Source organism: Phocoena phocoena, unplaced genomic scaffold (assembly GCF_963924675.1).
Source record: "Phocoena phocoena unplaced genomic scaffold, mPhoPho1.1 SCAFFOLD_383, whole genome shotgun sequence".
NCBI lineage: Eukaryota > Metazoa > Chordata > Mammalia > Artiodactyla > Phocoenidae > Phocoena > Phocoena phocoena.
Window position 1 is genome coordinate 1 of NW_027077543.1, and position 27,049 is coordinate 27,049.

The 27,049-nt window shown below is 76.9% G+C and overlaps 26 non-coding genes and 1 pseudogene across 26 annotated transcripts; all 27 read left to right on the forward strand.

Annotated features, from left to right (window-relative positions):
* LOC136143509 (5S ribosomal RNA) lies at positions 1 to 102 on the forward strand (annotated as a pseudogene; the record flags this gene model as incomplete).
* A 901-nt stretch (positions 103 to 1,003) lies between these two features.
* LOC136143456 (5S ribosomal RNA) lies at positions 1,004 to 1,122 on the forward strand. The gene has a single exon (XR_010658045.1). It is a non-coding gene; the product is annotated as a 5S ribosomal RNA (ribosomal RNA).
* Positions 1,123 to 2,046: 924 nt separating this feature from the next.
* Positions 2,047 to 2,165, forward strand: LOC136143469 (5S ribosomal RNA). The gene has a single exon (XR_010658056.1). It is a non-coding gene; the product is annotated as a 5S ribosomal RNA (ribosomal RNA).
* A 924-nt stretch (positions 2,166 to 3,089) lies between these two features.
* On the forward strand, positions 3,090 to 3,208 carry LOC136143481 (5S ribosomal RNA). The gene has a single exon (XR_010658067.1). It is a non-coding gene; the product is annotated as a 5S ribosomal RNA (ribosomal RNA).
* Positions 3,209 to 4,109: 901 nt separating this feature from the next.
* LOC136143493 (5S ribosomal RNA) lies at positions 4,110 to 4,228 on the forward strand. Its single transcript, XR_010658078.1, has one exon. It is a non-coding gene; the product is annotated as a 5S ribosomal RNA (ribosomal RNA).
* A 901-nt stretch (positions 4,229 to 5,129) lies between these two features.
* Positions 5,130 to 5,248, forward strand: LOC136143504 (5S ribosomal RNA). Its single transcript, XR_010658089.1, has one exon. It is a non-coding gene; the product is annotated as a 5S ribosomal RNA (ribosomal RNA).
* Positions 5,249 to 6,149: 901 nt separating this feature from the next.
* LOC136143458 (5S ribosomal RNA) lies at positions 6,150 to 6,268 on the forward strand. Its single transcript, XR_010658046.1, has one exon. It is a non-coding gene; the product is annotated as a 5S ribosomal RNA (ribosomal RNA).
* A 924-nt stretch (positions 6,269 to 7,192) lies between these two features.
* LOC136143459 (5S ribosomal RNA) lies at positions 7,193 to 7,311 on the forward strand. The gene has a single exon (XR_010658047.1). It is a non-coding gene; the product is annotated as a 5S ribosomal RNA (ribosomal RNA).
* A 901-nt stretch (positions 7,312 to 8,212) lies between these two features.
* Positions 8,213 to 8,331, forward strand: LOC136143460 (5S ribosomal RNA). Its single transcript, XR_010658048.1, has one exon. It is a non-coding gene; the product is annotated as a 5S ribosomal RNA (ribosomal RNA).
* Positions 8,332 to 9,254: 923 nt separating this feature from the next.
* On the forward strand, positions 9,255 to 9,373 carry LOC136143461 (5S ribosomal RNA). Its single transcript, XR_010658049.1, has one exon. It is a non-coding gene; the product is annotated as a 5S ribosomal RNA (ribosomal RNA).
* A 924-nt stretch (positions 9,374 to 10,297) lies between these two features.
* Positions 10,298 to 10,416, forward strand: LOC136143462 (5S ribosomal RNA). The gene has a single exon (XR_010658050.1). It is a non-coding gene; the product is annotated as a 5S ribosomal RNA (ribosomal RNA).
* A 901-nt stretch (positions 10,417 to 11,317) lies between these two features.
* On the forward strand, positions 11,318 to 11,436 carry LOC136143463 (5S ribosomal RNA). Its single transcript, XR_010658051.1, has one exon. It is a non-coding gene; the product is annotated as a 5S ribosomal RNA (ribosomal RNA).
* A 924-nt stretch (positions 11,437 to 12,360) lies between these two features.
* Positions 12,361 to 12,479, forward strand: LOC136143464 (5S ribosomal RNA). Its single transcript, XR_010658052.1, has one exon. It is a non-coding gene; the product is annotated as a 5S ribosomal RNA (ribosomal RNA).
* Positions 12,480 to 13,403: 924 nt separating this feature from the next.
* Positions 13,404 to 13,522, forward strand: LOC136143465 (5S ribosomal RNA). The gene has a single exon (XR_010658053.1). It is a non-coding gene; the product is annotated as a 5S ribosomal RNA (ribosomal RNA).
* Positions 13,523 to 14,446: 924 nt separating this feature from the next.
* LOC136143466 (5S ribosomal RNA) lies at positions 14,447 to 14,565 on the forward strand. Its single transcript, XR_010658054.1, has one exon. It is a non-coding gene; the product is annotated as a 5S ribosomal RNA (ribosomal RNA).
* Positions 14,566 to 15,466: 901 nt separating this feature from the next.
* LOC136143467 (5S ribosomal RNA) lies at positions 15,467 to 15,585 on the forward strand. The gene has a single exon (XR_010658055.1). It is a non-coding gene; the product is annotated as a 5S ribosomal RNA (ribosomal RNA).
* A 901-nt stretch (positions 15,586 to 16,486) lies between these two features.
* Positions 16,487 to 16,605, forward strand: LOC136143470 (5S ribosomal RNA). Its single transcript, XR_010658057.1, has one exon. It is a non-coding gene; the product is annotated as a 5S ribosomal RNA (ribosomal RNA).
* A 762-nt stretch (positions 16,606 to 17,367) lies between these two features.
* On the forward strand, positions 17,368 to 17,488 carry LOC136143508 (5S ribosomal RNA). Its single transcript, XR_010658093.1, has one exon. It is a non-coding gene; the product is annotated as a 5S ribosomal RNA (ribosomal RNA).
* A 901-nt stretch (positions 17,489 to 18,389) lies between these two features.
* On the forward strand, positions 18,390 to 18,508 carry LOC136143471 (5S ribosomal RNA). The gene has a single exon (XR_010658058.1). It is a non-coding gene; the product is annotated as a 5S ribosomal RNA (ribosomal RNA).
* A 901-nt stretch (positions 18,509 to 19,409) lies between these two features.
* LOC136143472 (5S ribosomal RNA) lies at positions 19,410 to 19,528 on the forward strand. Its single transcript, XR_010658059.1, has one exon. It is a non-coding gene; the product is annotated as a 5S ribosomal RNA (ribosomal RNA).
* Positions 19,529 to 20,429: 901 nt separating this feature from the next.
* Positions 20,430 to 20,548, forward strand: LOC136143473 (5S ribosomal RNA). Its single transcript, XR_010658060.1, has one exon. It is a non-coding gene; the product is annotated as a 5S ribosomal RNA (ribosomal RNA).
* A 901-nt stretch (positions 20,549 to 21,449) lies between these two features.
* On the forward strand, positions 21,450 to 21,568 carry LOC136143474 (5S ribosomal RNA). The gene has a single exon (XR_010658061.1). It is a non-coding gene; the product is annotated as a 5S ribosomal RNA (ribosomal RNA).
* A 901-nt stretch (positions 21,569 to 22,469) lies between these two features.
* On the forward strand, positions 22,470 to 22,588 carry LOC136143475 (5S ribosomal RNA). Its single transcript, XR_010658062.1, has one exon. It is a non-coding gene; the product is annotated as a 5S ribosomal RNA (ribosomal RNA).
* A 901-nt stretch (positions 22,589 to 23,489) lies between these two features.
* LOC136143476 (5S ribosomal RNA) lies at positions 23,490 to 23,608 on the forward strand. Its single transcript, XR_010658063.1, has one exon. It is a non-coding gene; the product is annotated as a 5S ribosomal RNA (ribosomal RNA).
* A 901-nt stretch (positions 23,609 to 24,509) lies between these two features.
* On the forward strand, positions 24,510 to 24,628 carry LOC136143477 (5S ribosomal RNA). The gene has a single exon (XR_010658064.1). It is a non-coding gene; the product is annotated as a 5S ribosomal RNA (ribosomal RNA).
* Positions 24,629 to 25,529: 901 nt separating this feature from the next.
* Positions 25,530 to 25,648, forward strand: LOC136143478 (5S ribosomal RNA). Its single transcript, XR_010658065.1, has one exon. It is a non-coding gene; the product is annotated as a 5S ribosomal RNA (ribosomal RNA).
* A 901-nt stretch (positions 25,649 to 26,549) lies between these two features.
* On the forward strand, positions 26,550 to 26,668 carry LOC136143480 (5S ribosomal RNA). Its single transcript, XR_010658066.1, has one exon. It is a non-coding gene; the product is annotated as a 5S ribosomal RNA (ribosomal RNA).
* Positions 26,669 to 27,049: the final 381 nt, after the last annotated feature.

Consider the following 27,049-nt stretch of genomic DNA (forward strand, 5'->3'; position numbering starts at 1 on the left):
CCTGAACGCGCCCGATCTCGTCTGATCTCGGAAGCTAAGCAGGGTCGGGCCTGGTTAGTACTTGGATGGGAGACCGCCTGGGAATACCGGGTGCTGTAGGCTTTTTGCCTCCCGCTCCGCCTTCTCCTTTACTCGCCCGCGGGCGGTGGCCGCCGGCTCCGCCCCCGCCGGGCCCCGCTGCAGGCCCCACCTCCTCAGGCCCCTCCCACCACGGCGCGCGTGCGCCGGAGGGGCCGCTCCCCGCCGGCCCGGCCGGCCGGGCGGCCAGAAGGCGGCCCCGGAAGGCAGCCGCACCCCGGACGCTCCCGGGGTGGCTGGCCCGGACCCAGAATCCGCCGCGGGCCCGGTTGCCGTCCTTTCGGCCAGCGAGCCCCTCGACCTGCACCTGGCCGCCCCCACTGGCGCCCAGCCCCGCTGCCGCCACCTGTGCGCCGGTGTGTCCCGCCACAGCTCCCTCCGGCAGAAGCCCCGCCTCCGCCGTGTCGCCGCGGCCGGGTGCGGGAGCGGGATCGAGGGCCGGGGCCGCTTCCCCGGGCCTGCCGGCCACCAGGGGCGGGCTCCTGAGCTCGGCGGGTGGTGTGCGGGCAAGGGTGGCCTTGCCGGGGCTGAGGGGCCGTGGCGACGCAATGGTGGCTCCCAGTGGCTTCGGGCCAGCTGCTGTCGGGCAGCAGGGCCGGCCCGGGCTGCGGCCGGGCTGCGCCTAGCGCCGCGTGGGCGGGCAGGGGCGATGCCCCAGGGACCGCGGGCCCCGGGCCCCGAAGCCCCCGGGGCCACGTCCCTGTGAGCGACGTGCGGGATCTTGGGCGGGGCGCCAAGCGCCGAAGGGTTTGCTGGGTCACGCCGGCCCTCGGCTGGGAGGTGGTGGCCAAACCCTCCGCCACCGCCCGATACCCGAGACGTCCGTTCCCCCTGCCTGGGCGGGCTGACCGCCGGGCTGGCTGGCCCTAAGGCGCCAGCGCCAGCGCAACTGGGCCTCAAGAGGCAGCCCGCGGTCCCCGCCCCCGTCTACGGCCATACCACCCTGAACGCGCCCGATCTCGTCTGATCTCGGAAGCTAAGCAGGGTCGGGCCTGGTTAGTACTTGGATGGGAGACCGCCTGGGAATACCGGGTGCTGTAGGCTTTTTGCCTCCCGCTCCGCCTTCTCCTTTACTCGCCCGCGGGCGGTGGCCGCCGGCTCCGCCCCCGCCGGGCCCCGCTGCAGGCCCCACCTCCTCAGGCCCCTCCCACCACGGCGCGCGTGCGCCGGAGGGGCCGCTCCCCGCCGGCCCGGCCGGCCGGGCGGCCAGAAGGCGGCCCCGGAAGGCAGCCGCACCCCGGACGCTCCCGGGGTGGCTGGCCCGGACCCAGAATCCGCCGCGGGCCCGGTTGCCGTCCTTTCGGCCAGCGAGCCCCTCGACCTGCACCTGGCCGCCCCCACTGGCGCCCAGCCCCGCTGCCGCCACCTGTGCGCCGGTGTGTCCCGCCACAGCTCCCTCCGGCAGAAGCCCCGCCTCCGCCGTGTCGCCGCGGCCGGGTGCGGGAGCGGGATCGAGGGCCGGGGCCGCTTCCCCGGGCCTGCCGGCCACCAGGGGCGGGCTCCTGAGCTCGGCGGGTGGTGTGCGGGCAAGGGTGGCCTTGCCGGGGCTGAGGGGCCGTGGCGACGCAATGGTGGCTCCCAGTGGCTTCGGGCCAGCTGCTGTCGGGCAGCAGGGCCGGCCCGGGCTGCGGCCGGGCTGCGCCTAGCGCCGCGTGGGCGGGCAGGGGCGATGCCCCAGGGACCGCGGGCCCCGGGCCCCGAAGCCCCCGGGGCCACGTCCCTGTGAGCGACGTGCGGGATCTTGGGCGGGGCGCCAAGCGCCGAAGGGTTTGCTGGGTCACGCCGGCCCTCGGCTGGGAGGTGGTGGCCAAACCCTCCGCCACCGCCCGATACCCGAGACGTCCGTTCCCCCTGCCTGGGCGGGCGGCGGGGTCCCGCCGGGGCGGGCTGACCGCCGGGCTGGCTGGCCCTAAGGCGCCAGCGCCAGCGCAACTGGGCCTCAAGAGGCAGCCCGCGGTCCCCGCCCCCGTCTACGGCCATACCACCCTGAACGCGCCCGATCTCGTCTGATCTCGGAAGCTAAGCAGGGTCGGGCCTGGTTAGTACTTGGATGGGAGACCGCCTGGGAATACCGGGTGCTGTAGGCTTTTTGCCTCCCGCTCCGCCTTCTCCTTTACTCGCCCGCGGGCGGTGGCCGCCGGCTCCGCCCCCGCCGGGCCCCGCTGCAGGCCCCACCTCCTCAGGCCCCTCCCACCACGGCGCGCGTGCGCCGGAGGGGCCGCTCCCCGCCGGCCCGGCCGGCCGGGCGGCCAGAAGGCGGCCCCGGAAGGCAGCCGCACCCCGGACGCTCCCGGGGTGGCTGGCCCGGACCCAGAATCCGCCGCGGGCCCGGTTGCCGTCCTTTCGGCCAGCGAGCCCCTCGACCTGCACCTGGCCGCCCCCACTGGCGCCCAGCCCCGCTGCCGCCACCTGTGCGCCGGTGTGTCCCGCCACAGCTCCCTCCGGCAGAAGCCCCGCCTCCGCCGTGTCGCCGCGGCCGGGTGCGGGAGCGGGATCGAGGGCCGGGGCCGCTTCCCCGGGCCTGCCGGCCACCAGGGGCGGGCTCCTGAGCTCGGCGGGTGGTGTGCGGGCAAGGGTGGCCTTGCCGGGGCTGAGGGGCCGTGGCGACGCAATGGTGGCTCCCAGTGGCTTCGGGCCAGCTGCTGTCGGGCAGCACGGCCGGCCCGGGCTGCGGCCGGGCTGCGCCTAGCGCCGCGTGGGCGGGCAGGGGCGATGCCCCAGGGACCGCGGGCCCCGGGCCCCGAAGCCCACGGGGCCACGTCCCTGTGAGCGACGTGCGGGATCTTGGGCGGGGCGCCAAGCGCCGTAGGGTTTGCTGGGTCACGCCGGCCCTCGGCTGGGAGGTGGTGGCCAAACCCTCCGCCACCGCCCGATACCCGAGACGTCCGTTCCCCCTGCCTGGGCGGGCGGCGGGGTCCCGCCGGGGCGGGCTGACCGCCGGGCTGGCTGGCCCTAAGGCGCCAGCGCCAGCGCAACTGGGCCTCAAGAGGCAGCCCGCGGTCCCCGCCCCCGTCTACGGCCATACCACCCTGAACGCGCCCGATCTCGTCTGATCTCGGAAGCTAAGCAGGGTCGGGCCTGGTTAGTACTTGGATGGGAGACCGCCTGGGAATACCGGGTGCTGTAGGCTTTTTGCCTCCCGCTCCGCCTTCTCCTTTACTCGCCCGCGGGCGGTGGCCGCCGGCTCCGCCCCCGCCGGGCCCCGCTGCAGGCCCCACCTCCTCAGGCCCCTCCCACCACGGCGCGCGTGCGCCGGAGGGGCCGCTCCCCGCCGGCCCGGCCGGCCGGGCGGCCAGAAGGCGGCCCCGGAAGGCAGCCGCACCCCGGACGCTCCCGGGGTGGCTGGCCCGGACCCAGAATCCGCCGCGGGCCCGGTTGCTGTCCTTTCGGCCAGCGAGCCCCTCGACCTGCACCTGGCCGCCCCCACTGGCGCCCAGCCCCGCTGCCGCCACCTGTGCGCCGGTGTGTCCCGCCACAGCTCCCTCCGGCAGAAGCCCCGCCTCCGCCGTGTCGCCGCGGCCGGGTGCGGGAGCGGGATCGAGGGCCGGGGCCGCTTCCCCGGGCCTGCCGGCCACCAGGGGCGGGCTCCTGAGCTCGGCGGGTGGTGTGCGGGCAAGGGTGGCCTTGCCGGGGCTGAGGGGCCGTGGCGACGCAATGGTGGCTCCCAGTGGCTTCGGGCCAGCTGCTGTCGGGCAGCAGGGCCGGCCCGGGCTGCGGCCGGGCTGCGCCTAGCGCCGCGTGGGCGGGCAGGGGCGATGCCCCAGGGACCGCGGGCCCCGGGCCCCGAAGCCTCCGGGGCCACGTCCCTGTGAGCGACGTGCGGGATCTTGGGCGGGGCGCCAAGCGCCGAAGGGTTTGCTGGGTCACGCCGGCCCTCGGCTGGGAGGTGGTGGCCAAACCCTCCGCCACCGCCCGATACCCGAGACGTCCGTTCCCCCTGCCTGGGCGGGCTGACCGCCGGGCTGGCTGGCCCTAAGGCGCCAGCGCCAGCGCAACTGGGCCTCAAGAGGCAGCCCGCGGTCCCCGCCCCCGTCTACGGCCATACCACCCTGAACGCGCCCGATCTCGTCTGATCTCGGAAGCTAAGCAGGGTCGGGCCTGGTTAGTACTTGGATGGGAGACCGCCTGGGAATACCGGGTGCTGTAGGCTTTTTGCCTCCCGCTCCGCCTTCTCCTTTACTCGCCCGCGGGCGGTGGCCGCCGGCTCCGCCCCCGCCGGGCCCCGCTGCAGGCCCCACCTCCTCAGGCCCCTCCCACCACGGCGCGCGTGCGCCGGAGGGGCCGCTCCCCGCCGGCCCGGCCGGCCGGGCGGCCAGAAGGCGGCCCCGGAAGGCAGCCGCACCCCGGACGCTCCCGGGGTGGCTGGCCCGGACCCAGAATCCGCCGCGGGCCCGGTTGCCGTCCTTTCGGCCAGCGAGCCCCTCGACCTGCACCTGGCCGCCCCCACTGGCGCCCAGCCCCGCTGCCGCCACCTGTGCGCCGGTGTGTCCCGCCACAGCTCCCTCCGGCAGAAGCCCCGCCTCCGCCGTGTCGCCGCGGCCGGGTGCGGGAGCGGGATCGAGGGCCGGGGCCGCTTCCCCGGGCCTGCCGGCCACCAGGGGCGGGCTCCTGAGCTCGGCGGGTGGTGTGCGGGCAAGGGTGGCCTTGCCGGGGCTGAGGGGCCGTGGCGACGCAATGGTGGCTCCCAGTGGCTTCGGGCCAGCTGCTGTCGGGCAGCAGGGCCGGCCCGGGCTGCGGCCGGGCTGCGCCTAGCGCCGCGTGGGCGGGCAGGGGCGATGCCCCAGGGACCGCGGGCCCCGGGCCCCGAAGCCCCCGGGGCCACGTCCCTGTGAGCGACGTGCGGGATCTTGGGCGGGGCGCCAAGCGCCGAAGGGTTTGCTGGGTCACGCCGGCCCTCGGCTGGGAGGTGGTGGCCAAACCCTCCGCCACCGCCCGATACCCGAGACGTCCGTTCCCCCTGCCTGGGCGGGCTGACCGCCGGGCTGGCTGGCCCTAAGGCGCCAGCGCCAGCGCAACTGGGCCTCAAGAGGCAGCCCGCGGTCCCCGCCCCCGTCTACGGCCATACCACCCTGAACGCGCCCGATCTCGTCTGATCTCGGAAGCTAAGCAGGGTCGGGCCTGGTTAGTACTTGGATGGGAGACCGCCTGGGAATACCGGGTGCTGTAGGCTTTTTGCCTCCCGCTCCGCCTTCTCCTTTACTCGCCCGCGGGCGGTGGCCGCCGGCTCCGCCCCCGCCGGGCCCCGCTGCAGGCCCCACCTCCTCAGGCCCCTCCCACCACGGCGCGCGTGCGCCGGAGGGGCCGCTCCCCGCCGGCCCGGCCGGCCGGGCGGCCAGAAGGCGGCCCCGGAAGGCAGCCGCACCCCGGACGCTCCCGGGGTGGCTGGCCCGGACCCAGAATCCGCCGCGGGCCCGGTTGCCGTCCTTTCGGCCAGCGAGCCCCTCGACCTGCACCTGGCCGCCCCCACTGGCGCCCAGCCCCGCTGCCGCCACCTGTGCGCCGGTGTGTCCCGCCACAGCTCCCTCCGGCAGAAGCCCCGCCTCCGCCGTGTCGCCGCGGCCGGGTGCGGGAGCGGGATCGAGGGCCGGGGCCGCTTCCCCGGGCCTGCCGGCCACCAGGGGCGGGCTCCTGAGCTCGGCGGGTGGTGTGCGGGCAAGGGTGGCCTTGCCGGGGCTGAGGGGCCGTGGCGACGCAATGGTGGCTCCCAGTGGCTTCGGGCCAGCTGCTGTCGGGCAGCAGGGCCGGCCCGGGCTGCGGCCGGGCTGCGCCTAGCGCCGCGTGGGCGGGCAGGGGCGATGCCCCAGGGACCGCGGGCCCCGGGCCCCGAAGCCCCCGGGGCCACGTCCCTGTGAGCGACGTGCGGGATCTTGGGCGGGGCGCCAAGCGCCGAAGGGTTTGCTGGGTCACGCCGGCCCTCGGCTGGGAGGTGGTGGCCAAACCCTCCGCCACCGCCCGATACCCGAGACGTCCGTTCCCCCTGCCTGGGCGGGCTGACCGCCGGGCTGGCTGGCCCTAAGGCGCCAGCGCCAGCGCAACTGGGCCTCAAGAGGCAGCCCGCGGTCCCCGCCCCCGTCTACGGCCATACCACCCTGAACGCGCCCGATCTCGTCTGATCTCGGAAGCTAAGCAGGGTCGGGCCTGGTTAGTACTTGGATGGGAGACCGCCTGGGAATACCGGGTGCTGTAGGCTTTTTGCCTCCCGCTCCGCCTTCTCCTTTACTCGCCCGCGGGCGGTGGCCGCCGGCTCCGCCCCCGCCGGGCCCCGCTGCAGGCCCCACCTCCTCAGGCCCCTCCCACCACGGCGCGCGTGCGCCGGAGGGGCCGCTCCCCGCCGGCCCGGCCGGCCGGGCGGCCAGAAGGCGGCCCCGGAAGGCAGCCGCACCCCGGACGCTCCCGGGGTGGCTGGCCCGGACCCAGAATCCGCCGCGGGCCCGGTTGCCGTCCTTTCGGCCAGCGAGCCCCTCGACCTGCACCTGGCCGCCCCCACTGGCGCCCAGCCCCGCTGCCGCCACCTGTGCGCCGGTGTGTCCCGCCACAGCTCCCTCCGGCAGAAGCCCCGCCTCCGCCGTGTCGCCGCGGCCGGGTGCGGGAGCGGGATCGAGGGCCGGGGCCGCTTCCCCGGGCCTGCCGGCCACCAGGGGCGGGCTCCTGAGCTCGGTGGGTGGTGTGCGGGCAAGGGTGGCCTTGCCGGGGCTGAGGGGCCGTGGCGACGCAATGGTGGCTCCCAGTGGCTTCGGGCCAGCTGCTGTCAGGCAGCAGGGCCGGCCCGGGCTGCGGCCGGGCTGCGCCTAGCGCCGCGTGGGCGGGCAGGGGCGATGCCCCAGGGACCGCGGGCCCCGGGCCCCGAAGCCCGCGGGCCCACGTCCCTGTGAGCGACGTGCGGGATCTTGGGCGGGGCGCCAAGCGCCGAAGGGTTTGCTGGGTCACGCCGGCCCTCGGCTGGGAGGTGGTGGCCAAACCCTCCGCCACCGCCCGATACCCGAGACGTCCGTTTCCCCTGCCTGGGCGGGCGGCGGGGTCCCGCCGGGGCGGGCTGACCGCCGGGCTGGCTGGCCCTAAGGCGCCAGCGCCAGCGCAACTGGGCCTCAAGAGGCAGCCCGCGGTCCCCGTCCCCGTCTACGGCCATACCACCCTGAACGCGCCCGATCTCGTCTGATCTCGGAAGCTAAGCAGGGTCGGGCCTGGTTAGTACTTGGATGGGAGACCGCCTGGGAATACCGGGTGCTGTAGGCTTTTTGCCTCCCGCTCCGCCTTCTCCTTTACTCGCCCGCGGGCGGTGGCCGCCGGCTCCGCCCCCGCCGGGCCCCGCTGCAGGCCCCACCTCCTCAGGCCCCTCCCACCACGGCGCGCGTGCGCCGGAGGGGCCGCTCCCCGCCGGCCCGGCCGGCCGGGCGGCCAGAAGGCGGCCCCGGAAGGCAGCCGCACCCCGGACGCTCCCGGGGTGGCTGGCCCGGACCCAGAATCCGCCGCGGGCCCGGTTGCCGTCCTTTCGGCCAGCGAGCCCCTCGACCTGCACCTGGCCGCCCCCACTGGCGCCCAGCCCCGCTGCCGCCACCTGTGCGCCGGTGTGTCCCGCCACAGCTCCCTCCGGCAGAAGCCCCGCCTCCGCCGTGTCGCCGCGGCCGGGTGCGGGAGCGGGATCGAGGGCCGGGGCCGCTTCCCCGGGCCTGCCGGCCACCAGGGGCGGGCTCCTGAGCTCGGCGGGTGGTGTGCGGGCAAGGGTGGCCTTGCCGGGGCTGAGGGGCCGTGGCGACGCAATGGTGGCTCCCAGTGGCTTCGGGCCAGCTGCTGTCGGGCAGCAGGGCCGGCCCGGGCTGCGGCCGGGCTGCGCCTAGCGCCGCGTGGGCGGGCAGGGGCGATGCCCCAGGGACCGCGGGCCCCGGGCCCCGAAGCCCCCGGGGCCACGTCCCTGTGAGCGACGTGCGGGATCTTGGGCGGGGCGCCAAGCGCCGAAGGGTTTGCTGGGTCACGCCGGCCCTCGGCTGGGAGGTGGTGGCCAAACCCTCCGCCACCGCCCGATACCCGAGACGTCCGTTCCCCCTGCCTGGGCGGGCTGACCGCCGGGCTGGCTGGCCCTAAGGCGCCAGCGCCAGCGCAACTGGGCCTCAAGAGGCAGCCCGCGGTCCCCGCCCCCGTCTACGGCCATACCACCCTGAACGCGCCCGATCTCGTCTGATCTCGGAAGCTAAGCAGGGTCGGGCCTGGTTAGTACTTGGATGGGAGACCGCCTGGGAATACCGGGTGCTGTAGGCTTTTTGCCTCCCGCTCCGCCTTCTCCTTTACTCGCCCGCGGGCGGTGGCCGCCGGCTCCGCCCCCGCCGGGCCCCGCTGCAGGCCCCACCTCCTCAGGCCCCTCCCACCACGGCGCGCGTGCGCCGGAGGGGCCGCTCCCCGCCGGCCCGGCCGGCCGGGCGGCCAGAAGGCGGCCCCGGAAGGCAGCCGCACCCCGGACGCTCCCGGGGTGGCTGGCCCGGACCCAGAATCCGCCGCGGGCCCGGTTGCCGTCCTTTCGGCCAGCGAGCCCCTCGACCTGCACCTGGCCGCCCCCACTGGCGCCCAGCCCCGCTGCCGCCACCTGTGCGCCGGTGTGTCCCGCCACAGCTCCCTCCGGCAGAAGCCCCGCCTCCGCCGTGTCGCCGCGGCCGGGTGCGGGAGCGGGATCGAGGGCCGGGGCCGCTTCCCCGGGCCTGCCGGCCACCAGGGGCGGGCTCCTGAGCTCGGCGGGTGGTGTGCGGGCAAGGGTGGCCTTGCCGGGGCTGAGGGGCCGTGGCGACGCAATGGTGGCTCCCAGTGGCTTCGGGCCAGCTGCTGTCGGGCAGCAGGGCCGGCCCGGGCTGCTGCCGGGCTGGCCTAGCGCCGCGTGGGCGGGCAGGGGCGATGCCCCAGGGACCGCGGGCCCCGGGCCCCGAAGCCCCCGGGGCCACGTCCCTGTGAGCGACGTGCGGGATCTTGGGCGGGGCGCCAAGCGCCGAAGGGTTTGCTGGGTCACGCCGGCCCTCGGCTGGGAGGTGGTGGCCAAACCCTCCGCCACCGCCCGATACCCGAGACGTCCGTTCCCCCTGCCTGGGCGGGCGGCGGGGTCCCGCCGGGGCGGGCTGACCGCCGGGCTGGCTGGCCCTAAGGCGCCAGCGCCAGCGCAACTGGGCCTCAAGAGGCAGCCCGCGGTCCCCGCCCCCGTCTACGGCCATACCACCCTGAACGCGCCCGATCTCGTCTGATCTCGGAAGCTAAGCAGGGTCGGGCCTGGTTAGTACTTGGATGGGAGACCGCCTGGGAATACCGGGTGCTGTAGGCTTTTTGCCTCCCGCTCCGCCTTCTCCTTTACTCGCCCGCGGGCGGTGGCCGCCGGCTCCGCCCCCGCCGGGCCCCGCTGCAGGCCCCACCTCCTCAGGCCCCTCCCACCACGGCGCGCGTGCGCCGGAGGGGCCGCTCCCCGCCGGCCCGGCCGGCCGGGCGGCCAGAAGGCGGCCCCGGAAGGCAGCCGCACCCCGGACGCTCCCGGGGTGGCTGGCCCGGACCCAGAATCCGCCGCGGGCCCGGTTGCCGTCCTTTCGGCCAGCGAGCCCCTCGACCTGCACCTGGCCACCCCCACTGGCGCCCAGCCCCGCTGCCGCCACCTGTGCGCCGGTGTGTCCCGCCACAGCTCCCTCCGGCAGAAGCCCCGCCTCCGCCGTGTCGCCGCGGCCGGGTGCGGGAGCGGGATCGAGGGCCGGGGCCGCTTCCCCGGGCCTGCCGGCCACCAGGGGCGGGCTCCTGAGCTCGGCGGGTGGTGTGCGGGCAAGGGTGGCCTTGCCGGGGCTGAGGGGCCGTGGCGACGCAATGGTGGCTCCCAGTGGCTTCGGGCCAGCTGCTGTCGGGCAGCAGGGCCGGCCCGGGCTGCGGCCGGGCTGCGCCTAGCGCCGCGTGGGCGGGCAGGGGCGATGCCCCAGGGACCGCGGGCCCCGGGCCCCGAAGCCCCCGGGGCCACGTCCCTGTGAGCGACGTGCGGGATCTTGGGCGGGGCGCCAAGCGCCGAAGGGTTTGCTGTGTCACGCCGGCCCTCGGCTGGGAGGTGGTGGCCAAACCCTCCGCCACCGCCCGATACCCGAGACGTCCGTTCCCCCTGCCTGGGCGGGCGGCGGGGTCCCGCCGGGGCGGGCTGACCGCCGGGCTGGCTGGCCCTAAGGCGCCAGCGCCAGCGCAACTGGGCCTCAAGAGGCAGCCCGCGGTCCCCGCCCCCGTCTACGGCCATACCACCCTGAACGCGCCCGATCTCGTCTGATCTCGGAAGCTAAGCAGGGTCGGGCCTGGTTAGTACTTGGATGGGAGACCGCCTGGGAATACCGGGTGCTGTAGGCTTTTTGCCTCCCGCTCCGCCTTCTCCTTTACTCGCCCGCGGGCGGTGGCCGCCGGCTCCGCCCCCGCCGGGCCCCGCTGCAGGCCCCACCTCCTCAGGCCCCTCCCACCACGGCGCGCGTGCGCCGGAGGGGCCGCTCCCCGCCGGCCCGGCCGGCCGGGCGGCCAGAAGGCGGCCCCGGAAGGCAGCCGCACCCCGGACGCTCCCGGGGTGGCTGGCCCGGACCCAGAATCCGCCGCGGGCCCGGTTGCCGTCCTTTCGGCCAGCGAGCCCCTCGACCTGCACCTGGCCGCCCCCACTGGCGCCCAGCCCCGCTGCCGCCACCTGTGCGCCGGTGTGTCCCGCCACAGCTCCCTCCGGCAGAAGCCCCGCCTCCGCCGTGTCGCCGCGGCCGGGTGCGGGAGCGGGATCGAGGGCCGGGGCCGCTTCCCCGGGCCTGCCGGCCACCAGGGGCGGGCTCCTGAGCTCGGCGGGTGGTGTGCGGGCAAGGGTGGCCTTGCCGGGGCTGAGGGGCCGTGGCGACGCAATGGTGGCTCCCAGTGGCTTCGGGCCAGCTGCAGTCGGGCAGCAGGGCCGGCCCGGGCTGCGGCCGGGCTGCGCCTAGCGCCGCGTGGGCGGGCAGGGGCGATGCCCCAGGGACCGCGGGCCCCGGGCCCCGAAGCCTCCGGGGCCACGTCCCTGTGAGCGACGTGCGGGATCTTGGGCGGGGCGCCAAGCGCCGAAGGGTTTGCTGGGTCACGCCGGCCCTCGGCTGGGAGGTGGTGGCCGAACCCTCCGCCACCGCCCGATACCCGAGACGTCCGTTCCCCCTGCCTGGGCGGGCTGACCGCCGGGCTGGCTGGCCCTAAGGCGCCAGCGCCAGCGCAACTGGGCCTCAAGAGGCAGCCCGCGGTCCCAGCCCCCGTCTACGGCCATACCACCCTGAACGCGCCCGATCTCGTCTGATCTCGGAAGCTAAGCAGGGTCGGGCCTGGTTAGTACTTGGATGGGAGACCGCCTGGGAATACCGGGTGCTGTAGGCTTTTTGCCTCCCGCTCCGCCTTCTCCTTTACTCGCCCGCGGGCGGTGGCCGCCGGCTCCGCCCCCGCCGGGCCCCGCTGCAGGCCCCACCTCCTCAGGCCCCTCCCACCACGGCGCGCGTGCGCCGGAGGGGCCGCTCCCCGCCGGCCCGGCCGGCCGGGCGGCCAGAAGGCGGCCCCGGAAGGCAGCCGCACCCCGGACGCTCCCGGGGTGGCTGGCCCGGACCCAGAATCCGCCGCGGGCCCGGTTGCCGTCCTTTCGGCCAGCGAGCCCCTCGACCTGCACCTGGCCGCCCCCACTGGCGCCCAGCCCCGCTGCCGCCACCTGTGCGCCGGTGTGTCCCGCCACAGCTCCCTCCGGCAGAAGCCCCGCCTCCGCCGTGTCGCCGCGGCCGGGTGCGGGAGCGGGATCGAGGGCCGGGGCCGCTTCCCCGGGCCTGCCGGCCACCAGGGGCGGGCTCCTGAGCTCGGCGGGTGGTGTGCGGGCAAGGGTGGCCTTGCCGGGGCTGAGGGGCCGTGGCGACGCAATGGTGGCTCCCAGTGGCTTCGGGCCAGCTGCTGTCGGGCAGCAGGGCCGGCCCGGGCTGCGGCCGGGCTGCGCCTAGCGCCGCGTGGGCGGGCAGGGGCGATGCCCCAGGGACCGCGGGCCCCGGGCCCCGAAGCCCCCGGGGCCACGTCCCTGTGAGCGACGTGCGGGATCTTGGGCGGGGCGCCAAGCGCCGAAGGGTTTGCTGGGTCACGCCGGCCCTCGGCTGGGAGGTGGTGGCCAAACCCTCCGCCACCGCCCGATACCCGAGACGTCCGTTCCCCCTGCCTGGGCGGGCGGCGTGGTCCCGCCGGGGCGGGCTGACCGCCGGGCTGGCTGGCCCTAAGGCGCCAGCGCCAGCGCAACTGGGCCTCAAGAGGCAGCCCGCGGTCCCCGCCCCCGTCTACGGCCATACCACCCTGAACGCGCCCGATCTCGTCTGATCTCGGAAGCTAAGCAGGGTCGGGCCTGGTTAGTACTTGGATGGGAGACCGCCTGGGAATACCGGGTGCTGTAGGCTTTTTGCCTCCCGCTCCGCCTTCTCCTTTACTCGCCCGCGGGCGGTGGCCGCCGGCTCCGCCCCCGCCGGGCCCCGCTGCAGGCCCCACCTCCTCAGGCCCCTCCCACCACGGCGCGCGTGCGCCGGAGGGGCCGCTCCCCGCCGGCCCGGCCGGCCGGGCGGCCAGAAGGCGGCCCCGGAAGGCAGCCGCACCCCGGACGCTCCCGGGGTGGCTGGCCCGGACCCAGAATCCGCCGCGGGCCCGGTTGCCGTCCTTTCGGCCAGCGAGCCCCTCGACCTGCACCTGGCCGCCCCCACTGGCGCCCAGCCCCGCTGCCGCCACCTGTGCGCCGGTGTGTCCCGCCACAGCTCCCTCCGGCAGAAGCCCCGCCTCCGCCGTGTCGCCGCGGCCGGGTGCGGGAGCGGGATCGAGGGCCGGGGCCGCTTCCCCGGGCCTGCCGGCCACCAGGGGCGGGCTCCTGAGCTCGGCGGGTGGTGTGCGGGCAAGGGTGGCCTTGCCGGGGCTGAGGGGCCGTGGCGACGCAATGGTGGCTCCCAGTGGCTTCGGGCCAGCTGCTGTCGGGCAGCAGGGCCGGCCCGGGCTGCGGCCGGGCTGCGCCTAGCGCCGCGTGGGCGGGCAGGGGCGATGCCCCAGGGACCGCGGGCCCCGGGCCCCGAAGCCCCCGGGGCCACGTCCCTGTGAGCGACGTGCGGGATCTTGGGCGGGGCGCCAAGCGCCGAAGGGTTTGCTGGGTCACGCCGGCCCTCGGCTGGGAGGTGGTGGCCAAACCCTCCGCCACCGCCCGATACCCGAGACGTCCGTTCCCCCTGCCTGGGCGGGCGGCGGGGTCCCGCCGGGGCGGGCTGACCGCCGGGCTGGCTGGCCCTAAGGCGCCAGCGCCAGCGCAACTGGGCCTCAAGAGGCAGCCCGCGGTCCCCGCCCCCGTCTACGGCCATACCACCCTGAACGCGCCCGATCTCGTCTGATCTCGGAAGCTAAGCAGGGTCGGGCCTGGTTAGTACTTGGATGGGAGACCGCCTGGGAATACCGGGTGCTGTAGGCTTTTTGCCTCCCGCTCCGCCTTCTCCTTTACTCGCCCGCGGGCGGTGGCCGCCGGCTCCGCCCCCGCCGGGCCCCGCTGCAGGCCCCACCTCCTCAGGCCCCTCCCACCACGGCGCGCGTGCGCCGGAGGGGCCGCTCCCCGCCGGCCCGGCCGGCCGGGCGGCCAGAAGGCGGCCCCGGAAGGCAGCCGCACCCCGGACGCTCCCGGGGTGGCTGGCCCGGACCCAGAATCCGCCGCGGGCCCGGTTGCCGTCCTTTCGGCCAGCGAGCCCCTCGACCTGCACCTGGCCGCCCCCACTGGCGCCCAGCCCCGCTGCCGCCACCTGTGCGCCGGTGTGTCCCGCCACAGCTCCCTCCGGCAGAAGCCCCGCCTCCGCCGTGTCGCCGCGGCCGGGTGCGGGAGCGGGATCGAGGGCCGGGGCCGCTTCCCCGGGCCTGCCGGCCACCAGGGGCGGGCTCCTGAGCTCGGCGGGTGGTGTGCGGGCAAGGGTGGCCTTGCCGGGGCTGAGGGGCCGTGGCGACGCAATGGTGGCTCCCAGTGGCTTCGGGCCAGCTGCTGTCGGGCAGCACGGCCGGCCCGGGCTGCGGCCGGGCTGCGCCTAGCGCTGCGTGGGCGGGCAGGGGCGATGCCCCAGGGACCGCGGGCCCCGGGCCCCGAAGCCCACGGGGCCACGTCCCTGTGAGCGACGTGCGGGATCTTGGGCGGGGCGCCAAGCGCCGTAGGGTTTGCTGGGTCACGCCGGCCCTCGGCTGGGAGGTGGTGGCCAAACCCTCCGCCACCGCCCGATACCCGAGACGTCCGTTCCCCCTGCCTGGGCGGGCGGCGGGGTCCCGCCGGGGCGGGCTGACCGCCGGGCTGGCTGGCCCTAAGGCGCCAGCGCCAGCGCAACTGGGCCTCAAGAGGCAGCCCGCGGTCCCCGCCCCCGTCTACGGCCATACCACCCTGAACGCGCCCGATCTCGTCTGATCTCGGAAGCTAAGCAGGGTCGGGCCTGGTTAGTACTTGGATGGGAGACCGCCTGGGAATACCGGGTGCTGTAGGCTTTTTGCCTCCCGCTCCGCCTTCTCCTTTACTCGCCCGCGGGCGGTGGCCGCCGGCTCCGCCCCCGCCGGGCCCCGCTGCAGGCCCCACCTCCTCAGGCCCCTCCCACCACGGCGCGCGTGCGCCGGAGGGGCCGCTCCCCGCCGGCCCGGCCGGCCGGGCGGCCAGAAGGCGGCCCCGGAAGGCAGCCGCACCCCGGACGCTCCCGGGGTGGCTGGCCCGGACCCAGAATCCGCCGCGGGCCCGGTTGCTGTCCTTTCGGCCAGCGAGCCCCTCGACCTGCACCTGGCCGCCCCCACTGGCGCCCAGCCCCGCTGCCGCCACCTGTGCGCCGGTGTGTCCCGCCACAGCTCCCTCCGGCAGAAGCCCCGCCTCCGCCGTGTCGCCGCGGCCGGGTGCGGGAGCGGGATCGAGGGCCGGGGCCGCTTCCCCGGGCCTGCCGGCCACCAGGGGCGGGCTCCTGAGCTCGGCGGGTGGTGTGCGGGCAAGGGTGGCCTTGCCGGGGCTGAGGGGCCGTGGCGACGCAATGGTGGCTCCCAGTGGCTTCGGGCCAGCTGCTGTCGGGCAGCAGGGCCGGCCCGGGCTGCGGCCGGGCTGCGCCTAGCGCCGCGTGGGCGGGCAGGGGCGATGCCCCAGGGACCGCGGGCCCCGGGCCCCGAAGCCTCCGGGGCCACGTCCCTGTGAGCGACGTGCGGGATCTTGGGCGGGGCGCCAAGCGCCGAAGGGTTTGCTGGGTCACGCCGGCCCTCGGCTGGGAGGTGGTGGCCAAACCCTCCGCCACCGCCCGATACCCGAGACGTCCGTTCCCCCTGCCTGGGCGGGCTGACCGCCGGGCTGGCTGGCCCTAAGGCGCCAGCGCCAGCGCAACTGGGCCTCAAGAGGCAGCCCGCGGTCCCCGCCCCCGTCTACGGCCATACCACCCTGAACGCGCCCGATCTCGTCTGATCTCGGAAGCTAAGCAGGGTCGGGCCTGGTTAGTACTTGGATGGGAGACCGCCTGGGAATACCGGGTGCTGTAGGCTTTTTGCCTCCCGCTCCGCCTTCTCCTTTACTCGCCCGCGGGCGGTGGCCGCCGGCTCCGCCCCCGCCGGGCCCCGCTGCAGGCCCCACCTCCTCAGGCCCCTCCCACCACGGCGCGCGTGCGCCGGAGGGGCCGCTCCCCGCCGGCCCGGCCGGCCGGGCGGCCAGAAGGCGGCCCCGGAAGGCAGCCGCACCCCGGACGCTCCCGGGGTGGCTGGCCCGGACCCAGAATCCGCCGCGGGCCCGGTTGCCGTCCTTTCGGCCAGCGAGCCCCTCGACCTGCACCTGGCCGCCCCCACTGGCGCCCAGCCCCGCTGCCGCCACCTGTGCGCCGGTGTGTCCCGCCACAGCTCCCTCCGGCAGAAGCCCCGCCTCCGCCGTGTCGCCGCGGCCGGGTGCGGGAGCGGGATCGAGGGCCGGGGCCGCTTCCCCGGGCCTGCCGGCCACCAGGGGCGGGCTCCTGAGCTCGGCGGGTGGTGTGCGGGCAAGGGTGGCCTTGCCGGGGCTGAGGGGCCGTGGCGACGCAATGGTGGCTCCCAGTGGCTTCGGGCCAGCTGCTGTCGGGCAGCAGGGCCGGCCCGGGCTGCGGCCGGGCTGCGCCTAGCGCCGCGTGGGCGGGCAGGGGCGATGCCCCAGGGACCGCGGGCCCCGGGCCCCGAAGCCCCCGGGGCCACGTCCCTGTGAGCGACGTGCGGGATCTTGGGCGGGGCGCCAAGCGCCGAAGGGTTTGCTGGGTCACGCCGGCCCTCGGCTGGGAGGTGGTGGCCAAACCCTCCGCCACCGCCCGATACCCGAGACGTCCGTTCCCCCTGCCTGGGCGGGCTGACCGCCGGGCTGGCTGGCCCTAAGGCGCCAGCGCCAGCGCAACTGGGCCTCAAGAGGCAGCCCGCGGTCCCCGCCCCCGTCTACGGCCATACCACCCTGAACGCGCCCGATCTCGTCTGATCTCGGAAGCTAAGCAGGGTCGGGCCTGGTTAGTACTTGGATGGGAGACCGCCTGGGAATACCGGGTGCTGTAGGCTTTTTGCCTCCCGCTCCGCCTTCTCCTTTACTCGCCCGCGGGCGGTGGCCGCCGGCTCCGCCCCCGCCGGGCCCCGCTGCAGGCCCCACCTCCTCAGGCCCCTCCCACCACGGCGCGCGTGCGCCGGAGGGGCCGCTCCCCGCCGGCCCGGCCGGCCGGGCGGCCAGAAGGCGGCCCCGGAAGGCAGCCGCACCCCGGACGCTCCCGGGGTGGCTGGCCCGGACCCAGAATCCGCCGCGGGCCCGGTTGCCGTCCTTTCGGCCAGCGAGCCCCTCGACCTGCACCTGGCCGCCCCCACTGGCGCCCAGCCCCGCTGCCGCCACCTGTGCGCCGGTGTGTCCCGCCACAGCTCCCTCCGGCAGAAGCCCCGCCTCCGCCGTGTCGCCGCGGCCGGGTGCGGGAGCGGGATCGAGGGCCGGGGCCGCTTCCCCGGGCCTGCCGGCCACCAGGGGCGGGCTCCTGAGCTCGGCGGGTGGTGTGCGGGCAAGGGTGGCCTTGCCGGGGCTGAGGGGCCGTGGCGACGCAATGGTGGCTCCCAGTGGCTTCGGGCCAGCTGCTGTCGGGCAGCAGGGCCGGCCCGGGCTGCGGCCGGGCTGCGCCTAGCGCCGCGTGGGCGGGCAGGGGCGATGCCCCAGGGACCGCGGGCCCCGGGCCCCGAAGCCCCCGGGGCCACGTCCCTGTGAGCGACGTGCGGGATCTTGGGCGGGGCGCCAAGCGCCGAAGGGTTTGCTGGGTCACGCCGGCCCTCGGCTGGGAGGTGGTGGCCAAACCGGCCATACCACCCTGAACGCGCCCGATCTCGTCTGATCTCGGAAGCTAAGCAGGGTCGGGCCTGGTTAGTACTTGGATGGGAGACCGCCTGGGAATACCGGGTGCTGTAGGCTTTTTGCCTCCCGCTCCGCCTTCTCCTTTACTCGCCCGCGGGCGGTGGCCGCCGGCTCCGCCCCCGCCGGGCCCCGCTGCAGGCCCCACCTCCTCAGGCCCCTCCCACCACGGCGCGCGTGCGCCGGAGGGGCCGCTCCCCGCCGGCCCGGCCGGCCGGGCGGCCAGAAGGCGGCCCCGGAAGGCAGCCGCACCCCGGACGCTCCCGGGGTGGCTGGCCCGGACCCAGAATCCGCCGCGGGCCCGGTTGCCGTCCTTTCGGCCAGCGAGCCCCTCGACCTGCACCTGGCCGCCCCCACTGGCGCCCAGCCCCGCTGCCGCCACCTGTGCGCCGGTGTGTCCCGCCACAGCTCCCTCCGGCAGAAGCCCCGCCTCCGCCGTGTCGCCGCGGCCGGGTGCGGGAGCGGGATCGAGGGCCGGGGCCGCTTCCCCGGGCCTGCCGGCCACCAGGGGCGGGCTCCTGAGCTCGGCGGGTGGTGTGCGGGCAAGGGTGGCCTTGCCGGGGCTGAGGGGCCGTGGCGACGCAATGGTGGCTCCCAGTGGCTTCGGGCCAGCTGCTGTCGGGCAGCAGGGCCGGCCCGGGCTGCGGCCGGGCTGCGCCTAGCGCCGCGTGGGCGGGCAGGGGCGATGCCCCAGGGACCGCGGGCCCCGGGCCCCGAAGCCTCCGGGGCCACGTCCCTGTGAGCGACGTGCGGGATCTTGGGCGGGGCGCCAAGCGCCGAAGGGTTTGCTGGGTCACGCCGGCCCTCGGCTGGGAGGTGGTGGCCAAACCCTCCGCCACCGCCCGATACCCGAGACGTCCGTTCCCCCTGCCTGGGCGGGCTGACCGCCGGGCTGGCTGGCCCTAAGGCGCCAGCGCCAGCGCAACTGGGCCTCAAGAGGCAGCCCGCGGTCCCCGCCCCCGTCTACGGCCATACCACCCTGAACGCGCCCGATCTCGTCTGATCTCGGAAGCTAAGCAGGGTCGGGCCTGGTTAGTACTTGGATGGGAGACCGCCTGGGAATACCGGGTGCTGTAGGCTTTTTGCCTCCCGCTCCGCCTTCTCCTTTACTCGCCCGCGGGCGGTGGCCGCCGGCTCCGCCCCCGCCGGGCCCCGCTGCAGGCCCCACCTCCTCAGGCCCCTCCCACCACGGCGCGCGTGCGCCGGAGGGGCCGCTCCCCGCCGGCCCGGCCGGCCGGGCGGCCAGAAGGCGGCCCCGGAAGGCAGCCGCACCCCGGACGCTCCCGGGGTGGCTGGCCCGGACCCAGAATCCGCCGCGGGCCCGGTTGCCGTCCTTTCGGCCAGCGAGCCCCTCGACCTGCACCTGGCCGCCCCCACTGGCGCCCAGCCCCGCTGCCGCCACCTGTGCGCCGGTGTGTCCCGCCACAGCTCCCTCCGGCAGAAGCCCCGCCTCCGCCGTGTCGCCGCGGCCGGGTGCGGGAGCGGGATCGAGGGCCGGGGCCGCTTCCCCGGGCCTGCCGGCCACCAGGGGCGGGCTCCTGAGCTCGGCGGGTGGTGTGCGGGCAAGGGTGGCCTTGCCGGGGCTGAGGGGCCGTGGCGACGCAATGGTGGCTCCCAGTGGCTTCGGGCCAGCTGCTGTCGGGCAGCAGGGCCGGCCCGGGCTGCGGCCGGGCTGCGCCTAGCGCCGCGTGGGCGGGCAGGGGCGATGCCCCAGGGACCGCGGGCCCCGGGCCCCGAAGCCTCCGGGGCCACGTCCCTGTGAGCGACGTGCGGGATCTTGGGCGGGGCGCCAAGCGCCGAAGGGTTTGCTGGGTCACGCCGGCCCTCGGCTGGGAGGTGGTGGCCAAACCCTCCGCCACCGCCCGATACCCGAGACGTCCGTTCCCCCTGCCTGGGCGGGCTGACCGCCGGGCTGGCTGGCCCTAAGGCGCCAGCGCCAGCGCAACTGGGCCTCAAGAGGCAGCCCGCGGTCCCCGCCCCCGTCTACGGCCATACCACCCTGAACGCGCCCGATCTCGTCTGATCTCGGAAGCTAAGCAGGGTCGGGCCTGGTTAGTACTTGGATGGGAGACCGCCTGGGAATACCGGGTGCTGTAGGCTTTTTGCCTCCCGCTCCGCCTTCTCCTTTACTCGCCCGCGGGCGGTGGCCGCCGGCTCCGCCCCCGCCGGGCCCCGCTGCAGGCCCCACCTCCTCAGGCCCCTCCCACCACGGCGCGCGTGCGCCGGAGGGGCCGCACCCCGCCGGCCCGGCCGGCCGGGCGGCCAGAAGGCGGCCCCGGAAGGGAGCCGCACCCCGGACGCTCCCGGGGTGGCTGGCCCGGACCCAGAATCCGCCGCGGGCCCGGTTGCCGTCCTTTCGGCCAGCGAGCCCCTCGACCTGCACCTGGCCGCCCCCACTGGCGCCCAGCCCCGCTGCCGCCACCTGTGCGCCGGTGTGTCCCGCCACAGCTCCCTCCGGCAGAAGCCCCGCCTCCGCCGTGTCGCCGCGGCCGGGTGCGGGAGCGGGATCGAGGGCCGGGGCCGCTTCCCCGGGCCTGCCGGCCACCAGGGGCGGGCTCCTGAGCTCGGCGGGTGGTGTGCGGGCAAGGGTGGCCTTGCCGGGGCTGAGGGGCCGTGGCGACGCAATGGTGGCTCCCAGTGGCTTCGGGCCAGCTGCTGTCGGGCAGCAGGGCCGGCCCGGGCTGCGGCCGGGCTGCGCCTAGCGCCGCGTGGGCGGGCAGGGGCGATGCCCCAGGGACCGCGGGCCCCGGGCCCCGAAGCCTCCGGGGCCACGTCCCTGTGAGCGACGTGCGGGATCTTGGGCGGGGCGCCAAGCGCCGAAGGGTTTGCTGGGTCACGCCGGCCCTCGGCTGGGAGGTGGTGGCCAAACCCTCCGCCACCGCCCGATACCCGAGACGTCCGTTCCCCCTGCCTGGGCGGGCTGACCGCCGGGCTGGCTGGCCCTAAGGCGCCAGCGCCAGCGCAACTGGGCCTCAAGAGGCAGCCCGCGGTCCCCGCCCCCGTCTACGGCCATACCACCCTGAACGCGCCCGATCTCGTCTGATCTCGGAAGCTAAGCAGGGTCGGGCCTGGTTAGTACTTGGATGGGAGACCGCCTGGGAATACCGGGTGCTGTAGGCTTTTTGCCTCCCGCTCCGCCTTCTCCTTTACTCGCCCGCGGGCGGTGGCCGCCGGCTCCGCCCCCGCCGGGCCCCGCTGCAGGCCCCACCTCCTCAGGCCCCTCCCACCACGGCGCGCGTGCGCCGGAGGGGCCGCTCCCCGCCGGCCCGGCCGGCCGGGCGGCCAGAAGGCGGCCCCGGAAGGCAGCCGCACCCCGGACGCTCCCGGGGTGGCTGGCCCGGACCCAGAATCCGCCGCGGGCCCGGTTGCCGTCCTTTCGGCCAGCGAGCCCCTCGACCTGCACCTGGCCGCCCCCACTGGCGCCCAGCCCCGCTGCCGCCACCTGTGCGCCGGTGTGTCCCGCCACAGCTCCCTCCGGCAGAAGCCCCGCCTCCGCCGTGTCGCCGCGGCCGGGTGCGGGAGCGGGATCGAGGGCCGGGGCCGCTTCCCCGGGCCTGCCGGCCACCAGGGGCGGGCTCCTGAGCTCGGCGGGTGGTGTGCGGGCAAGGGTGGCCTTGCCGGGGCTGAGGGGCCGTGGCGACGCAATGGTGGCTCCCAGTGGCTTCGGGCCAGCTGCTGTCGGGCAGCAGGGCCGGCCCGGGCTGCGGCCGGGCTGCGCCTAGCGCCGCGTGGGCGGGCAGGGGCGATGCCCCAGGGACCGCGGGCCCCGGGCCCCGAAGCCTCCGGGGCCACGTCCCTGTGAGCGACGTGCGGGATCTTGGGCGGGGCGCCAAGCGCCGAAGGGTTTGCTGGGTCACGCCGGCCCTCGGCTGGGAGGTGGTGGCCAAACCCTCCGCCACCGCCCGATACCCGAGACGTCCGTTCCCCCTGCCTGGGCGGGCTGACCGCCGGGCTGGCTGGCCCTAAGGCGCCAGCGCCAGCGCAACTGGGCCTCAAGAGGCAGCCCGCGGTCCCCGCCCCCGTCTACGGCCATACCACCCTGAACGCGCCCGATCTCGTCTGATCTCGGAAGCTAAGCAGGGTCGGGCCTGGTTAGTACTTGGATGGGAGACCGCCTGGGAATACCGGGTGCTGTAGGCTTTTTGCCTCCCGCTCCGCCTTCTCCTTTACTCGCCCGCGGGCGGTGGCCGCCGGCTCCGCCCCCGCCGGGCCCCGCTGCAGGCCCCACCTCCTCAGGCCCCTCCCACCACGGCGCGCGTGCGCCGGAGGGGCCGCTCCCCGCCGGCCCGGCCGGCCGGGCGGCCAGAAGGCGGCCCCGGAAGGCAGCCGCACCCCGGACGCTCCCGGGGTGGCTGGCCCGGACCCAGAATCTGCCGCGGGCCCGGTTGCCGTCCTTTCGGCCAGCGAGCCCCTCGACCTGCACCTGGCCGCCCCCACTGGCGCCCAGCCCCGCTGCCGCCACCTGTGCGCCGGTGTGTCCCGCCACAGCTCCCTCCGGCAGAAGCCCCGCCTCCGCCGTGTCGCCGCGGCCGGGTGCGGGAGCGGGATCGAGGGCCGGGGCCGCTTCCCCGGGCCTGCCGGCCACCAGGGGCGGGCTCCTGAGCTCGGTGGGTGGTGTGCGGGCAAGGGTGGCCTTGCCGGGGCTGAGGGGCCGTGGCGACGCAATGGTGGCTCCCAGTGGCTTCGGGCCAGCTGCTGTCGGGCAGCAGGGCCGGCCCGGGCTGCGGCCGGGCTGCGCCTAGCGCCGCGTGGGCGGGCAGGGGCGATGCCCCAGGGACCGCGGGCCCCGGGCCCCGAAGCCTCCGGGGCCACGTCCCTGTGAGCGACGTGCGGGATCTTGGGCGGGGCGCCAAGCGCCGAAGGGTTTACTGGGTCACGCCGGCCCTCGGCTGGGAGGTGGTGGCCAAACCCTCCGCCACCGCCCGATACCCGAGACGTCCGTTCCCCCTGCCTGGGCGGGCTGACCGCCGGGCTGGCTGGCCCTAAGGCGCCAGCGCCAGCGCAACTGGGCCTCAAGAGGCAGCCCGCGGTCCCCGCCCCCGTCTACGGCCATACCACCCTGAACGCGCCCGATCTCGTCTGATCTCGGAAGCTAAGCAGGGTCGGGCCTGGTTAGTACTTGGATGGGAGACCGCCTGGGAATACCGGGTGCTGTAGGCTTTTTGCCTCCCGCTCCGCCTTCTCCTTTACTCGCCCGCGGGCGGTGGCCGCCGGCTCCGCCCCCGCCGGGCCCCGCTGCAGGCCCCACCTCCTCAGGCCCCTCCCACCACGGCGCGCGTGCGCCGGAGGGGCCGCTCCCCGCCGGCCCGGCCGGCCGGGCGGCCAGAAGGCGGCCCCGGAAGGCAGCCGCACCCCGGACGCTCCCGGGGTGGCTGGCCCGGACCCAGAATCCGCCGCGGGCCCGGTTGCCGTCCTTTCGGCCAGCGAGCCCCTCGACCTGCACCTGGCCGCCCCCACTGGCGCCCAGCCCCGCTGCCGCCACCTGTGCGCCGGTGTGTCCCGCCACAGCTCCCTCCGGCAGAAGCCCCGCCTCCGCCGTGTCGCCGCGGCCGGGTGCGGGAGCGGGATCGAGGGCCGGGGCCGCTTCCCCGGGCCTGCCGGCCACCAGGGGCGGGCTCCTGAGCTCGGCGGGTGGTGTGCGGGCAAGGGTGGCCTTGCCGGGGCTGAGGGGCCGTGGCGACGCAATGGTGGCTCCCAGTGGCTTCGGGCCAGCTGCTGTCGGGCAGCAGGGCCGGCCCGGGCTGCGGCCGGGCTGCGCCTAGCGCCGCGTGGGCGGGCAGGGGCGATGCCCCAGGGACCGCGGGCCCCGGGCCCCGAAGCCTCCGGGGCCACGTCCCTGTGAGCGACGTGCGGGATCTTGGGCGGGGCGCCAAGCGCCGAAGGGTTTGCTGGGTCACGCCGGCCCTCGGCTGGGAGGTGGTGGCCAAACCCTCCGCCACCGCCCGATACCCGAGACGTCCGTTCCCCCTGCCTGGGCGGGCTGACCGCCGGGCTGGCTGGCCCTAAGGCGCCAGCGCCAGCGCAACTGGGCCTCAAGAGGCAGCCCGCGGTCCCCGCCCCCGTCTACGGCCATACCACCCTGAACGCGCCCGATCTCGTCTGATCTCGGAAGCTAAGCAGGGTCGGGCCTGGTTAGTACTTGGATGGGAGACCGCCTGGGAATACCGGGTGCTGTAGGCTTTTTGCCTCCCGCTCCGCCTTCTCCTTTACTCGCCCGCGGGCGGTGGCCGCCGGCTCCGCCCCCGCCGGGCCCCGCTGCAGGCCCCACCTCCTCAGGCCCCTCCCACCACGGCGCGCGTGCGCCGGAGGGGCCGCTCCCCGCCGGCCCGGCCGGCCGGGCGGCCAGAAGGCGGCCCCGGAAGGCAGCCGCACCCCGGACGCTCCCGGGGTGGCTGGCCCGGACCCAGAATCCGCCGCGGGCCCGGTTGCCGTCCTTTCGGCCAGCGAGCCCCTCGACCTGCACCTGGCCGCCCCCACTGGCGCCCAGCCCCGCTGCCGCCACCTGTGCGCCGGTGTGTCCCGCCACAGCTCCCTCCGGCAGAAGCCCCGCCTCCGCCGTGTCGCCGCGGCCGGGTGCGGGAGCGGGATCGAGGGCCGGGGCCGCTTCCCCGGGCCTGCCGGCCACCAGGGGCGGGCTCCTGAGCTCGGCGGGTGGTGTGCGGGCAAGGGTGGCCTTGCCGGGGCTGAGGGGCCGTGGCGACGCAATGGTGGCTCCCAGTGGCTTCGGGCCAGCTGCTGTCGGGCAGCAGGGCCGGCCCGGGCTGCGGCCGGGCTGCGCCTAGCGCCGCGTGGGCGGGCAGGGGCGATGCCCCAGGGACCGCGGGCCCCGGGCCCCGAAGCCTCCGGGGCCACGTCCCTGTGAGCGACGTGCGGGATCTTGGGCGGGGCGCCAAGCGCCGAAGGGTTTGCTGGGTCACGCCGGCCCTCGGCTGGGAGGTGGTGGCCAAACCCTCCGCCACCGCCCGATACCCGAGACGTCCGTTCCCCCTGCCTGGGCGGGCTGACCGCCGGGCTGGCTGGCCCTAAGGCGCCAGCGCCAGCGCAACTGGGCCTCAAGAGGCAGCCCGCGGTCCCCGCCCCCGTCTACGGCCATACCACCCTGAACGCGCCCGATCTCGTCTGATCTCGGAAGCTAAGCAGGGTCGGGCCTGGTTAGTACTTGGATGGGAGACCGCCTGGGAATACCGGGTGCTGTAGGCTTTTTGCCTCCCGCTCCGCCTTCTCCTTTACTCGCCCGCGGGCGGTGGCCGCCGGCTCCGCCCCCGCCGGGCCCCGCTGCAGGCCCCACCTCCTCAGGCCCCTCCCACCACGGCGCGCGTGCGCCGGAGGGGCCGCTCCCCGCCGGCCCGGCCGGCCGGGCGGCCAGAAGGCGGCCCCGGAAGGCAGCCGCACCCCGGACGCTCCCGGGGTGGCTGGCCCGGACCCAGAATCCGCCGCGGGCCCGGTTGCCGTCCTTTCGGCCAGCGAGCCCCTCGACCTGCACCTGGCCGCCCCCACTGGCGCCCAGCCCCGCTGCCGCCACCTGTGCGCCGGTGTGTCCCGCCACAGCTCCCTCCGGCAGAAGCCCCGCCTCCGCCGTGTCGCCGCGGCCGGGTGCGGGAGCGGGATCGAGGGCCGGGGCCGCTTCCCCGGGCCTGCCGGCCACCAGGGGCGGGCTCCTGAGCTCGGCGGGTGGTGTGCGGGCAAGGGTGGCCTTGCCGGGGCTGAGGGGCCGTGGCGACGCAATGGTGGCTCCCAGTGGCTTCGGGCCAGCTGCTGTCGGGCAGCAGGGCCGGCCCGGGCTGCGGCCGGGCTGCGCCTAGCGCCGCGTGGGCGGGCAGGGGCGATGCCCCAGGGACCGCGGGCCCCGGGCCCCGAAGCCTCCGGGACCACGTCCCTGTGAGCGACGTGCGGGATCTTGGGCGGGGCGCCAAGCGCCGAAGGGTTTGCTGGGTCACGCCGGCCCTCGGCTGGGAGGTGGTGGCCAAACCCTCCGCCACCGCCCGATACCCGAGACGTCCGTTCCCCCTGCCTGGGCGGGCTGACCGCCGGGCTGGCTGGCCCTAAGGCGCCAGCGCCAGCGCAACTGGGCCTCAAGAGGCAGCCCGCGGTCCCCGCCCCCGTCTACGGCCATACCACCCTGAACGCGCCCGATCTCGTCTGATCTCGGAAGCTAAGCAGGGTCGGGCCTGGTTAGTACTTGGATGGGAGACCGCCTGGGAATACCGGGTGCTGTAGGCTTTTTGCCTCCCGCTCCGCCTTCTCCTTTACTCGCCCGCGGGCGGTGGCCGCCGGCTCCGCCCCCGCCGGGCCCCGCTGCAGGCCCCACCTCCTCAGGCCCCTCCCACCACGGCGCGCGTGCGCCGGAGGGGCCGCTCCCCGCCGGCCCGGCCGGCCGGGCGGCCAGAAGGCGGCCCCGGAAGGCAGCCGCACCCCGGACGCTCCCGGGGTGGCTGGCCCGGACCCAGAATCCGCCGCGGGCCCGGTTGCCGTCCTTTCGGCCAGCGAGCCCCTCGACCTGCACCTGGCCGCCCCCACTGGCGCCCAGCCCCGCTGCCGCCACCTGTGCGCCGGTGTGTCCCGCCACAGCTCCCTCCGGCAGAAGCCCCGCCTCCGCCGTGTCGCCGCGGCCGGGTGCGGGAGCGGGATCGAGGGCCGGGGCCGCTTCCCCGGGCCTGCCGGCCACCAGGGGCGGGCTCCTGAGCTCGGCGGGTGGTGTGCGGGCAAGGGTGGCCTTGCCGGGGCTGAGGGGCCGTGGCGACGCAATGGTGGCTCCCAGTGGCTTCGGGCCAGCTGCTGTCGGGCAGCAGGGCCGGCCCGGGCTGCGGCCGGGCTGCGCCTAGCGCCGCGTGGGCGGGCAGGGGCGATGCCCCAGGGACCGCGGGCCCCGGGCCCCGAAGCCTCCGGGGCCACGTCCCTGTGAGCGACGTGCGGGATCTTGGGCGGGGCGCCAAGCGCCGAAGGGTTTGCTGGGTCACGCCGGCCCTCGGCTGGGAGGTGGTGGCCAAACCCTCCGCCACCGCCCGATACCCGAGACGTCCGTTCCCCCTGCCTGGGCGGGCTGACCGCCGGGCTGGCTGGCCCTAAGGCGCCAGCGCCAGCGCAACTGGGCCTCAAGAGGCAGCCCGCGGTCCCCGCCCCCGTCTACGGCCATACCACCCTGAACGCGCCCGATCTCGTCTGATCTCGGAAGCTAAGCAGGGTCGGGCCTGGTTAGTACTTGGATGGGAGACCGCCTGGGAATACCGGGTGCTGTAGGCTTTTTGCCTCCCGCTCCGCCTTCTCCTTTACTCGCCCGCGGGCGGTGGCCGCCGGCTCCGCCCCCGCCGGGCCCCGCTGCAGGCCCCACCTCCTCAGGCCCCTCCCACCACGGCGCGCGTGCGCCGGAGGGGCCGCTCCCCGCCGGCCCGGCCGGCCGGGCGGCCAGAAGGCGGCCCCGGAAGGCAGCCGCACCCCGGACGCTCCCGGGGTGGCTGGCCCGGACCCAGAATCCGCCGCGGGCCCGGTTGCCGTCCTTTCGGCCAGCGAGCCCCTCGACCTGCACCTGGCCGCCCCCACTGGCGCCCAGCCCCGCTGCCGCCACCTGTGCGCCGGTGTGTCCCGCCACAGCTCCCTCCGGCAGAAGCCCCGCCTCCGCCGTGT